Source organism: Amblyomma maculatum, unplaced genomic scaffold (assembly GCF_055883805.1).
Source record: "Amblyomma maculatum isolate TAMU_Amacu unplaced genomic scaffold, ASM5588380v1 scaffold_28, whole genome shotgun sequence".
Taxonomy (NCBI): domain Eukaryota; kingdom Metazoa; phylum Arthropoda; class Arachnida; order Ixodida; family Ixodidae; genus Amblyomma; species Amblyomma maculatum.
This window is the reverse complement of record NW_028146753.1, coordinates 1,321,296-1,335,226: the sequence shown is the minus strand read 5'-3', so window position 1 is coordinate 1,335,226 and position 13,931 is coordinate 1,321,296. Positions and strand designations below refer to the sequence as shown.

The 13,931-nt window shown below is 51.6% G+C and overlaps 1 pseudogene; it reads left to right on the top strand.

Annotated features, from left to right (window-relative positions):
• The window catches only part of LOC146170905 (uncharacterized), a 78,167-nt pseudogene extending 68,689 nt beyond the window's left edge, over positions 1-9,478 (top strand).
• The last annotated feature ends 4,453 nt before the right edge of the window (positions 9,479-13,931 follow it).

Genomic DNA, 13,931 nt, shown 5'->3' with positions numbered 1-13,931 from the left:
CGGTCTTGTTGGGTGCGAAGTTCTTCTTCACGAGGACGCCATTGCTTAACGTGAAGGATGATAAATGTCGCCTGAACACACCAGGAGGGGAAGCGGTATTTACTTCCAAGTAATCGGCTAGCGCTTTCAGCTCAGGGTATGATCGATGTTGTTCTGCGAAACTGCTGGCGCTTACCGGTCCCAAAAAGGCGTCATCGTCATCGTCTTTCGGGGGAGAATTGACGGGAGCGCGGGATAAGCAGTCTGCGTCGGAATGCTTGCTGCCCGACTTATAGACTACAGTCATGTCAAATTCTTGAAGTCGTAGGCTCCATCTGGCAAGGCGGCCGGAAGGATCTTTCAAATTAGCCAGCCAGCAGAGCGCGTGATGGTCGCTTACCCCCTTGAATGGTCGGCCGTATAGGTATGGACGAAACTTAGAAGTAGCCCAGATGATCGCAAGGCACTCCTTCTCGGCCGTCGAGTAATTCGGCTTTTGTGAGAGACCTGCTAGCGTAGGCGATTACTTTGTCCTGTCCGGCAGTCTTCTGGACGAGAATGGCTCCTTGGCCTACACTGCTCGCGTCACTGTGAATTTCGGTCTCGGCGTTTTCATCAAAGTGGCCAAGTACAGGAGGGCATTGCAGGCGGCGCTTAAGTTCGTCGAAGGCTTCACCTTGCGGCGCTTCCCATTTAAAAGGTACGTCAGCCTTTGTAAGCTGCGTCAACGGTTCGGCGATCCGTGAAAAGTTTGACAAATCGTCGATAATAAGCGCACAGCCCAAGGAATCGGCGCACAGCTTTCTTGTCGGCAGGTGGTGGGAATTGTGCGATTGCAGCTGTTTTCTCCGGGTCTGGGCGAATACCGTCCTTGCTAACGATGTGACCTAGGAATCGGAGTTCTTCGTAGGCGAAGTGACAATTCTCTGCTTTTAGCGTTAGCCCCGATGACTTGATGGCTTCCAGCACTGTCTGTAGTCATTTTAGGTGGTCTTCAAAGTTTGACGAGAAGACAACAACGTCGCCCAAATATACCAAACAAATTTGGCACTTCAAGCCTGTCAGGACTGTGTCCATTACTCGTTGAAACGTGGCTGGTGCGGAGCAGAGGCCAAATGGCATCATCTTAAATTCATAAAGGCCGTCCGGTGTGATGAATGCGGTCTTCTCGCGATCTCTTTCGTCAACCTCAATTTTCCAATATCCGCTCTTCAGGTCCATCGATGAGAAGTACCTTGCATTGCAGAGCAGGTCTAGAGTGTCGTCGATGCGGGGACGCGGGTAGACATCCTCCTTCGTTATGCTATTCAAGCGGCGGTAATCAACGCAGAAGCGAAGTCTGCTGTCTTTCTTCTTGACCAAAACGACTGGTGCCGCCCAGGGGCTGTTCGATGGCTTTATTACGTCATCACGCACATTTCCTCAACTTGATCGCGAATGGCCTTGCGTTCTCGCGGCGATACACGATAAGGGCTCTGGCGCAGAGGTCGGGCGTGTTCGTCCGTTATTATGCGATGCTTGGCCAGTGGTATTTGTCCTACCTTCGATGACAATGAGAAGCACTCCCCGTAGCTTCGAAGCAGACTGAGAATCTGGTCTTTCCTGTTGTGGGTCAATGCCGGGTTGATGTCAAATGTGGGCTGACGGAATAGGTCCGGTGCGTCTTCCAGCGTTTGGTCGTGGAGGGTGAATACATCTTTGAGGTCCGCTAATTCGTCGAGAAAGGCGATCGTCGTGCCCTTGTTGAGATGCCGATATTCTTCGGTGAAATTTTTTACCAGAACCTGATTGACCTCTCCGGAATTTCGTGATGCCTCTTGCGATGCCGACACCTCGTTCTAAGAGCAATTGGATATTTTCTTCGACAATGCCTTCAGCGGTTTCGATGTTGGCGCTACCTACGCAAACTGCGATACTTGATCGGGGCGGGACGTTGAATTCTTCGTCGAGGACGTTTAGAGGGATGTGTTGCATCGACGTCGTCGTAGCAGGAATGGCTTTGTCTGCAGAGAACTTGATGAGCTTGGATCGCAGGTCGATAATAGCCCTATGTTCATTTAGGAAGTCCATGCCTAAAATCACGTCGCGGGAGCACTGCTGCAAGACCACAAAGCTGGTGGGGTAAGTACGCCCATTTACGGTTATTCTTGCAGTGCATCGTCACAATGGAGTAATCAGGTTGCCACATGCTGTGCGAATCAGCGGGCCATCCCGAGCGGTGGTAACATTTCTTAGCTGAGAAGCTAACGGTCAACTAATGACTGAATAGTCAGCTCCGGTGTCTACTAGAGCAGTGACTCTGCGACCGTCGACATCACCTTCAAGGTCACTTGTTCGCGTCCTCGCATTGAACGTGGGCCTTAGTGTCCGATCTCGGCTCCGTCGTTTCTTCAGGTCATGGCCGGGGCATACCGTTGTTACTTCGCTGGGCGGCGGTGTCTGCTTGCACTCTGGTCGTGTTGTCGTCGATGTCGTCGTGTGGAGCGGCGATGTAATGGTTGCGTCGTCGTTAGTGGTCGTCGGCGGCGGAGGATCTTCGTCTTTTCGCCGTTGAGCAACCTCACCTCCAAAGGTTGCTGCCTTTAGTTTCCCCTACGGGGGCTTGGGGACCTTCCGCGCACACTATCATCATAGTTACGTCCTGGCGACGCAAAGCGGGCTCTGTACGGCGATGGAGACCTGAATCGACGGCTTGGTGGCGCAATCTCACGGCTACGCAGATAGTTGTCGATTTCTTGCGGTCGTTCACCTGGGCGTGGTCGTGGAGCGTCGACTGCAAATCCGCGGAGACCGATTCGTCGGTACGGGCAGTGCCGCAGAATGTGGCCGGCCTCACCGCAGTGGAAGCATAATGTCCGGTTGTTCGCTGTCCTCCATGCGTCGCGCTTCCTGGGGCTTGTTGGTCGTTCGTAGGCTTGGCGGGCGGGAGCCAAGGGGCGGTTTTCAGGAACAGGCCGGTAGCGGCGAGGGCTCGGAAAGTCATCACGTCGGGGCGGAGGGCGACGTAATGCACCAGCGTAATTCATTGCTGTTGCCTCTTGTGCTGGAAAAGTCGCAGCCGTCGCTTCAGGAACGCCAAGCGCCTGCTGGACTTCTTTACGGACGACGTCCGCGAGCGTCGCCACCTGGGGTTGTTGCGATGATGGCTGCATTCGGCGGAGCTCCTCTCGCACGATCTCCCGGATGAGGTCACGAAGGTTCTCTCCACTTGTAGATGCGCTAGGGTAGTGGCTTGAGTAGTCTGGCTGAAGTGGCCGCTCGTAGTGGCGCATCCGGGTGTACAACGTCTTCTCGATGGCAGACGCTTCCATTTCAAATTCCGCCACTGTTTTTGGCGGATTTCGGACAAGATTTCCAAAAAGCGATTCTTTGAAGCCTCGCATTCAAAGTTTGACTCTCTCACCTTCAGTCATGTTAGGGTCGGCGCGGCGAAAGAGGCGCTTCATCTCCTCAACGTACGCCAGGACAGACTCGTTAGTAAGTTGCAGTCTTGACTGAAGTAGGGCCTGGGCTCTTTCCTTTCGGACAATGCTTGAAAAGGCAGTCAGAAACGCTTAATTGAAAGTCTTGCAATCCTTCATAGTTGCCTCATGATTTTCGAACTAAAGTCGGGCATGTCCTTGAAGAACAAAGTAGACTTGCCTAAGTTTCGCGGCGTCATTCCAGCCGTTGAAATCTGCCACACGGTCGAAAAGGTCCATCCAATCTCCAGCATCTTCATCCGGTAGTCCATGGAAGCAGTGGGGCTCCCGGGGTTGGACGAAAATAAACGGTGCTGTAGGCTGGGCCATTGTCAGCGTCGATGCCTTCCGAGATCGACTGGGGTCAAGCAGCAGACCGTGTTCGGGTTGTAGGCCTTGAAGTCGGCGGCTGGCTCGGTGACCTGTAGGCTGGTCTTCCAGGGCGACAGGAACACGGCTTGGGTCTTCGCTTGAAGGATCAAAGGCAGCACCTCCACCAGATGTCACGTAGTGGTGACGAGGTCGACGACACAATTGAAGGGTCGATGATTGCACTAAATAAACTGTTTATTTGGGCTGACTTGCGCCCGCAAAAGAACTAAGCAACTCGACGGCGGCGATAGCAACAAACGTGCTCGTCGATCGTCGAACAAAGAATGCCCGTCACACTCGTCAACGCCCAATTTAAAGGCTGCTCAGAACAATCTAGATAACGTCGCAAACCGCTACTAGCGCAACCTGGAACATAGTAGAAACATACGCAAGTGATCGGAATCTTCGAGACAGATCTCGGCGCATCGTTTGCGACAACGAAAATGATAACGCGTCGTATTGGGACGACGACCATGAACAAACACAGGATACACAAATGATAAGCGCGCCAGAATCTCAATGATAAGGCTGCATGCCAGCAGCTGTTGAACAGAAACAAATAAAGATTTAAACAGTTCGCGGCATTACTCCCCCCTTAAAAAATATCGCCTCGAAGTTCCAAAATAAACAAACCAACCTAAATAGAAACATCACAAAATTTAAACACCGTGGATTGTAACGCGCGTAATAAGGCTTCAGACGAACAACTTGTACGATATCTGGGCGCGCGCGTCGCCTTTGTAATGCTGTCGTACCGTCGGGAATGACCTCATAGTCCAGTTGTCCAACGCGGGACAGGATTTTGTATGGCCCAAAGTATCGATGCAGCAGCTTTTCACTTAGTCCACGCCGGCGAATGGGAGTCCAAACCCATACTTGGTCTCCTGGATTGTACTCTGCGTGGCATCGTCATAAGTTGCATCGTCGGCTGTCTGTGCGCTCTTCGTTTTGATTACACATCCGTGCGAGTCGTCGGGCTTCATCTGCACGCTGCAGGTAGGCGGCGACGTCAAAGTTGTCCTCGTTGGTTACGTGCGGCAGCATTACGCCGAGCGTCGTCGTGGGCTCTCTGCTTTACACAAGCTTGAACGGGGTCGCTCTGGTCGTCTCCTGGACTGCCGTGCTATATGCGAAGATCACGTACGGCAAAATGGCGTCTCAGGTATTATGTTCAGCTTCGACGTACATGTCGATCATGTCCCCGATAGTTTTATTCAGGCGCTCCGTAAGGACATTGGTCTGGGGATAGTATGCAGTTGTTTGTCGATGGCTTGTATGACTGTTTCCAGGATGGCTTACGTCAACTCTGCCGTAAACGCCAATCCCCTGTCCGTGATGAGCACTTCTGAGGCGCCGTGTCACAAGAGAATTTGCTCGACAAAAAATTTGGCAACTTCTGCCGCGGTATCATTGGGCAGTGCTTTTTCTTCGGCGTAACGGGTAAGGTAGTAAGTGGCCATGATGATCTACTTGTTACCCATAGATGAAGCTGGAAAGGGGCCGAGGAGATCCATCCCAATTTGTTGGAAGGACAGGTCTGGAGGCGCAAACGGGTTTAGTAGTCTGGCTGGTCTGATCGGCGGCGTCCTGAGTCGTTGCCACTCGCGACATGTCTTTACGTAGTGGGAAACTTCGGCAGGCAGTCGCGACCAGTAGTACTTCTCCTGGATTCAACGCAACGTGCGTGAAAACCCGGGTAGCCTGCTGTAGGCTCATCGCGCAACTCCCGCAGAATTTCCTGCCGGAGGTTTTTAGGCTCAAGAAGCTGCGCAGTCGTGTTGGGTGCGAATTTCTTACCAATGAGGCGATTGCTTAACGCGAACGATGATAAATGTCACCTGAGCAAAGCAGGAGGGCAAGCGGTCTTCTCTTCTAAGTACCTGGATAGCGCTTTCAGCTCACGGTCTGATCGTTGTTCTGCGAAACTGGTGGCGCGTACCGGTCCCAAAAAGGCATCTTCGTCGTCTTCTTTCGCCGGCGCATCAACAAGGGCTCATGACAAGCGGTCTGCATCGGAGTGCTTGCGGCCCGACTTGTAGACGACTGTCATGTGGAATTCTTGAAGGCGTAGGCTCTATTGGGCAAGACGGCCGGAGGGGTTCTTCAAATGTACCAGCAGGAGAACGCGTGGGGATCGCTTACCCTCTTGAATGGTCGCTCGTATATGTACGGGCGGAACATTGAAGTGGTCGAGATCATCAAACGGCTCTCTTTCTCGGTGGTCGAGTAATTCGCTTCGGCTTTCGAGAGGGACCTGCTACCGTAGGTGCTTGGTTTCTCCTGTCCGGTTTTTTTTTTCTGAATGAGAACGGTGCCTAGGCCCAGACTGCTCGTGTCGGTATGCATCAGTCTAGGCGTTCTCATCGAATTGGCCTAACACAGGAGGAGACTGTAGGCGGCGCTTAAGGTCATCGAAGGCTCCCGCTTGCGGTGCTTCACATTGAAATGGCACGACTGCCTTTGTAAGCTGTGTCAAAGGTTCGGCGAGACACGAAACGTTCTTGACGAATCGTCGGTAATATGCGCACAGTCCGAGGAATTGACGCACAGCTTTCTTGTCACCTGGCTGTGGAAGCTTTGCGAGCGTAGCTGTTTTCTACGGGTTGGGGCAAACTACTTCCTTGCTGACAATATGACCAAGGAACAACAACTCGTTGTAGGCGAAGTGACAATTCTCTGCTTTCAGTGTTAAATCTGATGAATTGATTGCGTCAAGTACTGCTCGAAGCCTTCTCATGGTTTTCAAAGTTTGACGAGAATACAACGACGTCGTCCAAGTATACCAAACAAATCTACCACTTTAAGCCCGCAAGGAGAGTGTCCAGCATCGGTTGAAATGTGGCTGGTGAGAAGCACAAGCCAAATGGCATTACCTTGAAATTGAAGAGGCCGTCCGGTGTTATGAACGCTGTCTTCTCGAGGTCTCTTTCGTCGACTTCAATTGGCCAGTACCCGCTGTTCAGGTCCATCGACGAGAAGTACATCGCATTACAGAGGCGGTGCAGAGTGTCGTCGATGAGGGGAAGCGGGTAAACATCCCTCTTAGTTATGCCTTTGAAGCGGCGGTAATCAACGCAGAAGCGAAGTGTGCTGTCTTCTTCACCAAAACGAATGGTGCCGCCCATGGTTTGTTCAATGGCTGGATCACGTCACACGCAGCATTTCCTCAACTTCATCAGGTATTGCCTGGCATTCCCGCGGCGATACACTGTAGGGGCAATGACGAAGCGGTCGAGCGCTTTTGTCCATGATGCGATGCTTGGCCAATGGGATTTACCGCACCTCTGACGCTGAAGAAAAGCACTCGCTGTAGTGCGAATCCGGTCTTAGCTGTCTCTGGGGAGCGCTGGGTTAATATCGAGATTGGGCTGCTTGGCTTGGTTGGGTGCATAGTATTCAAGTTGGCTGAGGAGGGCGAAGACTGTAGAGTAATCTGTATCGCAATCAGCCCAGCACATAGCGCGGTCTGTGTTCATGGCAAGATACGCCCCCCTTGTGATAACGGCGTTACCCGCCTAGTCATATCTTGTACAAAACCAGTGTTGAATAAGCGCTGGGGCGCAGTCTGTCCCGGCAAGTGACACACGACGTGTCGTCGTCTATTCCACTCGATACATGGTGTCAGAAGTGGTTAGCGCGGCACTGCACTTCCTGCACGCCGCGTGAAAACCAACGATACTGCAGTGGGAAATGGATTTCGTACAACCACCGGAGCCGCTGCTTACAACAGGCGACCTGCGCAAGAGCTGTCAGCTCTTCAAACAAAGGTTTTAAATTTTCTTCACGCCATCAGAGGTCGCAGAAAAGCCTCGACCTGAGTCCAAGAAGACAGCGTTGCTGTTAAGCGTCGCGGGCGCAGAAGCCATTGAAGTCTTTAGCACCTTCACGTTTGTAGAAGGCGAGAACGATGACTATGCCACAGTGGTGAAAAAGTTCGATGAGTATTGCATTGCCCAGACCAGTGAGGTTCACGATCGGTACATATTCAGGAGAAGAACCCAAGCAGCCGGCAAACCAGTAGAGCATTTCATACGAGACCTAAAGACTCAGGCACGTGCTTGCAACTTTGGTGCTTTGACGAATTGATGGTGAGGGATCAAATTGTATTCGGGACAAATGACGACAAGGTTCTTGAAAAGCTCCTCATGAACAGCAAGTTGACCCTGCAGAAAGCGGAACAAGCCTGTAAAGCAGCTGAAACATCAGCAGCTCGCAAGCAAATTTGGAACCAAGAACACAGCAGGGCTACCGCAGCAGGGCTGCCGCAAGCCCCGAAAGCCGAGAACGGAGACGTTGTGACTGCCGAAAATGCGGGGGAAAACACGCTCCAAGAAGATGCCCTGCTTTTGGTAAAACGTGCCGGAGATGCCAGCGGAAAAGCCACTTTGCGAAATATTGTAAAGCGACGGCAGTTGTTGGCGAGCTACAAAGCGGCCAAGATGATTTCGAGGTACTTGACGTATCTGCAAAAAACGTGTCAAGCAAGCATGACTGGACGGTGGAAGTCCAAATCAAAAACGTGGCAGTTCAGTTAAAGGTTCACACTGGATCACAGGCAAATTTGTTACCTTATGGAATATACACCAAAATGAACCCACAGCCGACTCTGTACCCTAGCAGTGCGATTTTACGCTCCTACGGCGGAGATGTAATCACATTGGCGCCATGCGTGCAGAAGTCTCTTTAAATGGTCGTGTTACCATGCTACGCTTTTTCGTGGCACGAAAGGGGCGCCAAGCCATCCTAGGACTTGAGGCGACGGAACACCTGGGACTGAATTCGCGCGTGAACAGCGTGTCGCAAAACAGCTGTGAAGAAGTGGTTGTCAGTTTTCGTCACCTTGTCACTGGCTGCGTCAAACCACATGGTGCTACGCAAGGACGCCGCGCTAGTGGTTCAGAGACCTCGTCGAGTACCACTAGCCTTAGAGGAGCTACTACGGAAGGAGTTGGCACGCATGGAGCAAGCCGGAATAATTGCAAAAGTCACTGAGCCAACCGACTGGGTAAGTCCCTTGTTATCGTACGAAAGAAAGACTGGAAGCTGAGAGTCTGCATTGACCCTAGGAAAATAAATGAGTGCCTCAAGCGCGAGCACTAAGCGATGCCGAGGCGGGAAGACATAGAGGCCGAGCTGGCCGGCTTAAAAATATTCACTCGTCTAGACGCAAACGCAGGGCTTCACCAAATTCCCTTGGATGAGACGTCTAGGATATGCACTTTTGCGACACCCTTCGGACACTATCGATTTTTGCGACTGCCTTTCGGAATATCCTCGGCCACCGAAGTATTTCAGCAAACCCTAAGTGAAACCTTTGACGCGCTTCCCGGCGTGAGAGTGTATGTCGATGACATACTCGTGTGGGTAACTCCCAACGAGCGCACGACCAACGTCTGAGATCAGTGCTAGAAGCGGCAGAACGTATGGGCCTAACGTTCATTCCAGCAAAATGTGAGTTTGGCGTTCAACAAACTGGATTCCTTGGTGACGTGATAAACGAAAAGAGAATCCGTCCAAATTTATCCATTGTCGAGTGCATGTTGCAGATGCCACCCGCGAGTGATAAACTAGCCGTTCCACGCATGCTGGGGGTCGTGAACTATTTCGGAAAGTTTTTGCCAGCACTATCGGAAAGAAGAGCGCGTCTCAGAAGCTTGCTAAAAAATAAAAAAAAAGACACTGTTTTCGAATGGTCAGCAAATCATGAAAAAGAGTGGAGAGCGCTGTGCGACAACCTTAGCAAGCAGCACTTGCTATCAGTCTTTCACCCTGAAAAAGAAACCAGGTTATCATGCGATGCATCACAAAACAACCTGTGCTGCCTTGCTGCAGTATCACAACGGTGCATGGAAGCCGGTTGCTTACGCCTCGAGAGCGCTTACAGAGACGCAGCAACGCTATTCACAAATTGAAAAGGAAGCAATGGCCATAGTTTTCGACTGCGAAAAATTTACGATTTCGTGTATGGGCGGAAGGTTGTCGTTGAGACAGACCATAGTCCGTTGATCTCCATCTCGCAGAAGGCGATCGGTGACATGCCGCCAAGACTACAGCGAGTTTTCTTGCGTCTGCTACGCTACGACATTTTCATGCATTATGTTTCAGGAAAACAGCTTCTGCTAGCGGACATGCTGTCAAGGGCTCCCGTTAAGGACGCAGAAGATAACGCAGAGAACGACGACGACGACGTCGAAGTGCACGCAGTAAGTGTGGTCGATTCTCAAGTGAGCGAAACCACGTGGAAAGAACTGGCTTCTGAGACGCCGAAGGACACGCAGCTCACCGCTGTGCTACAGCAACTGGAGAACGGGCAACCAATTGGAGGACCGCTCAAGCCTTTTGCCACTGAGCTGTCGGAAGTAAAAGGGGTTCTCTTGAAAGGCTGTAAGATTGTCATTCCAGCCAGTATGAGGTGCGATATGTTAGCAAGAATTCGTCAAGGCCAGATGGGAATTAACAAATGCAAAGGAAGGGCATGGCGCCTGGTGTTCTGGCCAGGAATGAATGCTGCAATCAAAACATTTGTAAAGGCATGTATAATACATGCGCTTACAAGTTGCCAAAAGAGCCTTCGAATATGCGTCCAGTTCCAGACCAACCATGGTACCGCATCGGCATGGATATTTTTAGCCACGGAGGTCGGTCATACTTATGTGTTTATGATGCCCTATCCAATTTTCCTGAAGTCCAACACCTAGCAGACATTTCAGCAAGAGCTACTGTGGATGCAGCAAGCGCCATATTTTCGAGATATGGCATACCTGTAGAGGTATGCACTGATAACGGGCCTCAGTTTGCTAGTAGAGAATTTGCTATGGTCTCAAAAGTATACGATTTCAAACACATAACCTCAAGCCCGTATTTTCCCCGCTCCAACGGACTCGCTGAAAAGGGAGTACAAGTAATCAAGAGAATCTTGAAAAAAAAAAAAAACTACTGAAGCTAAGCAAGACTTTTGGCTTGTTCTTCTCGCCTACAGGTCAACTCCACTGGAATGCTGCCGGTCACCAGCCGAAATATTACAGGGACGCTCCCTGCGAACAACCCTCCCAGCCGTGCAGGCCGGTCAAAGCCAGCGGTTTGACAAACGCCAGCAAAATGACCACTCAAGAGGGCTACTCGCGCCACTCAACAATGGTGGTATGGTTAGAATAAAAGACTGCTCAGCATGGAAAAGAAAGGCTCGAGTTCTTCGCTCATCTGGTCAACCAAGATCCTACGTAGTCATGACGGAAGATGGGCAACTCCGGCGACGCAATCGCGAGCATCTACTGCCCACCAGGGAATATTTCCGCCTTAGTGGTCCTTCTCACGACGACGAAAGTCATTTTTAAGAATGCGCTGCCCCTGCCAGCACACAACACGACCCAGATGCGGCGCAAAATCCAAACAGTACAGCTAGAATTGTGCCGACAAACCCGCAAGAAACAGTTGCTCCAAAAAGGTCCACAAGACAACACAAACCACCTCTGCGCTTAATGTATGACGCGAACTTTCAACAAGTGCCTTGACTGATTCAGTTCTCTGACATCTGCTGTAGTTTCTTTCTCGTTTTTTTTTTTCAAAGTTATTTTTGTTTTCATTTTTTCTTTTTTGTTTACAAAGGGGAATGTATCGTAATCTGCATCGCAATCAGCCCAGCATATAGCGCGGTCTGTGTTCATGGCAACATACGCCCCCCTTGTGATAACGGCGTTACCCGCCTAGTCACATCTTGTACAAAACCAGTGCTGAATGAACGCTGGGGCGCAGTTTGTCCCGGCAAGTGACACACGACGTGTCGTCGTCTAGTCCACTCGATACGACTTCTCTGGTGTCCGCTAACTCGTGAAGGAAATCAATCGTCATGCCCTTGTTCAGGTGCCGCTATTCGTCGGTAAGGTTCGTAACGAGCACTTCAGCGTGCACATGACTGAAACGGACGATGCCTCTTGCGATGCCAAGTCCTCCATCCTGTAACAACAGATGTTTCCTTCGACAACCCCTTGTGTGATTTCGACTTCTGTTGTAACCACAGAGACGATGACGCTTGATAGGGGCGGTACTGTCAATTCTCCTTCGAAAACGTTGAGAGCGACGTGATGCGTCGAAGTTCTCGTAGCAGGTATGGCTTTGTCGTCGAGAGCTTGATTAGCTTGGATCGGCGGTCGACGATCGCTCGATGTATGTTCAGAAAATCCATGCCCACTATCACATCGCGGAAACAGTGCTGTAGGACGAAGAAGCTGGTAGGGTAGGTGCGTCCATATACTGCAATCCTTGCGGTGCATCGCCCCGACGGTGTAATAAGGCTACCACCAGCGGTGCGGATTACCGGACCATCCCAAGTGGTCGTCACTTCGTTCAGATGGCAGGCGAAAGTTTTACTGATGACAGAATAGTCGGGACCGGTGTCCACTAGGGCGCTAACTGTTGCGTTCGTCGACAGCAACCTAAAGGTCGCTTTTTCGTGTCCTCGCATTGCACGTTGGCTTCGGTGTTCGTTCTCTGCTTTGTCTTGTGCTGAGGTCACGGCCGGGGCACACCGTCGTAACGTCGCTTGACGGCGATGTCAACTTGATGTCTGGTCGTGATCTCGTCGACGTTGTCTAGTGGATCGCCGATTTAATGGCTGCGTCGTCATAACTCATCGTCGGCGATGGAGGATCTTCGTGTTTTCCCTGTGAAGCGACCTCGCCTCCAAAGGTTGCTTTTAGTTTCCCCTGCGTGGGCTTGGGGACCTTCCGCGCACACTCTCATCGTAGTTACGGCCTGGCGACGCAAAGCGGGCACTGTACGGAGATGGAGGCCTGAACCGACGGCTTGGTGGCGCAGTCTCACCGCTATGCAGATATTTGTCGATTTCTTGCGGTCATTCACTTGAGCGTGGTCGTGGACTGCAAATCTGCGGAGACTGATTCGTCGGTACGGTCAGTGGCGCAGAATATGACCGGCCTCACCGCAGTGGAAGCATATTGACCGGTTTGTCGCTGTCCTCCAGGCATCGCACTTACTGGGGGTTGGGTGTCTTTGGTAGGCTGGGCGGGCAGAGACAGAGGCATCTTTCTGGAACAGGACGGTAGCGGAGAGGGCTTGGAAAGTAATCGCGTCGGGGCGCCGGGTGACGTAATGCAGCAGCGTAGTTCATCGCTGTTGCCTCTTGTGCTGTAACTGTTACAGCCGTCGCTTCAGGAACGCCCAGCGCCTGCTGGGCTTCTTCAGAGACGACGTCCGCGAGCGGCGCCACTTCTAGTTGTTGCGATGATGGCAGCAAACAGCGGAGCTCCTCTCGCACGATCTCCAGGATGACGTTCCGAAGGTTCTCCCGCTTGCAGATGCGCTGGTGTAGTGGCTTAAGTAGTCTGGTTGAAGTGGTCGCTCGTACTGGCAAATCCGGGTGTCCAACGCCTTCTCGATGGTGGATGCCTTACCTTGAAATTCGTCCACAGGTTTTTGCGGGTCACGGACAGGCCCTGCAAAAAAGCTGCGATTTAACGCCCCGCATTAAAAATTTCTCTCTCTCACGTTTGGGCATGTTAGTGTCGCCGCGGCAAAACAGGCGCTTCATGTCTTCTACGTAGAGGAGGACGGGCTCGTTTGGGAATTGAAGTTTTGATTGGACGAGGGCCGGAGCTCTTTCTTTTCGGACAGAACCTGCAAAGGCCATCAAAAACTCTGCTGTGAGTATCTCTCAATCTTTTAAAGAAGTCTCGTGATTTTCTAACCAAGCTCGGTCATGTCCTTGAGGAACAAAGTACACTTGCCTGAGTTTCGCAGCGGCGTTCCAGCCGTTGAATTCTGCCACACGGTTGAAAATGTCAATCCAGACTACCGCATCATCACTGGGCAGTCCTTAGTAAATGAGGGAGAACGCTCTTGGGGCTGGACTAAGACGACTGGTGCTGTTGACTGGGCCATTTCCAAAGTTGATGCCTTCTGGAGTCACGGGGTCAGGCAGACAAGGCTGGGATCCTCGCCTGAAGGTTCAATGGCGGCACCTCCACCAGATGCCACGTAGTGGTGACGAGGCCGTAGACACCAAAGAAGACACAGTCTTGATGGTACTGAAATTCACTCTTTATTGGGCTGACTTGCGCCCGGGAAAGAACTAAGCAACTCGGCGGCGGCTATAGCAACAAA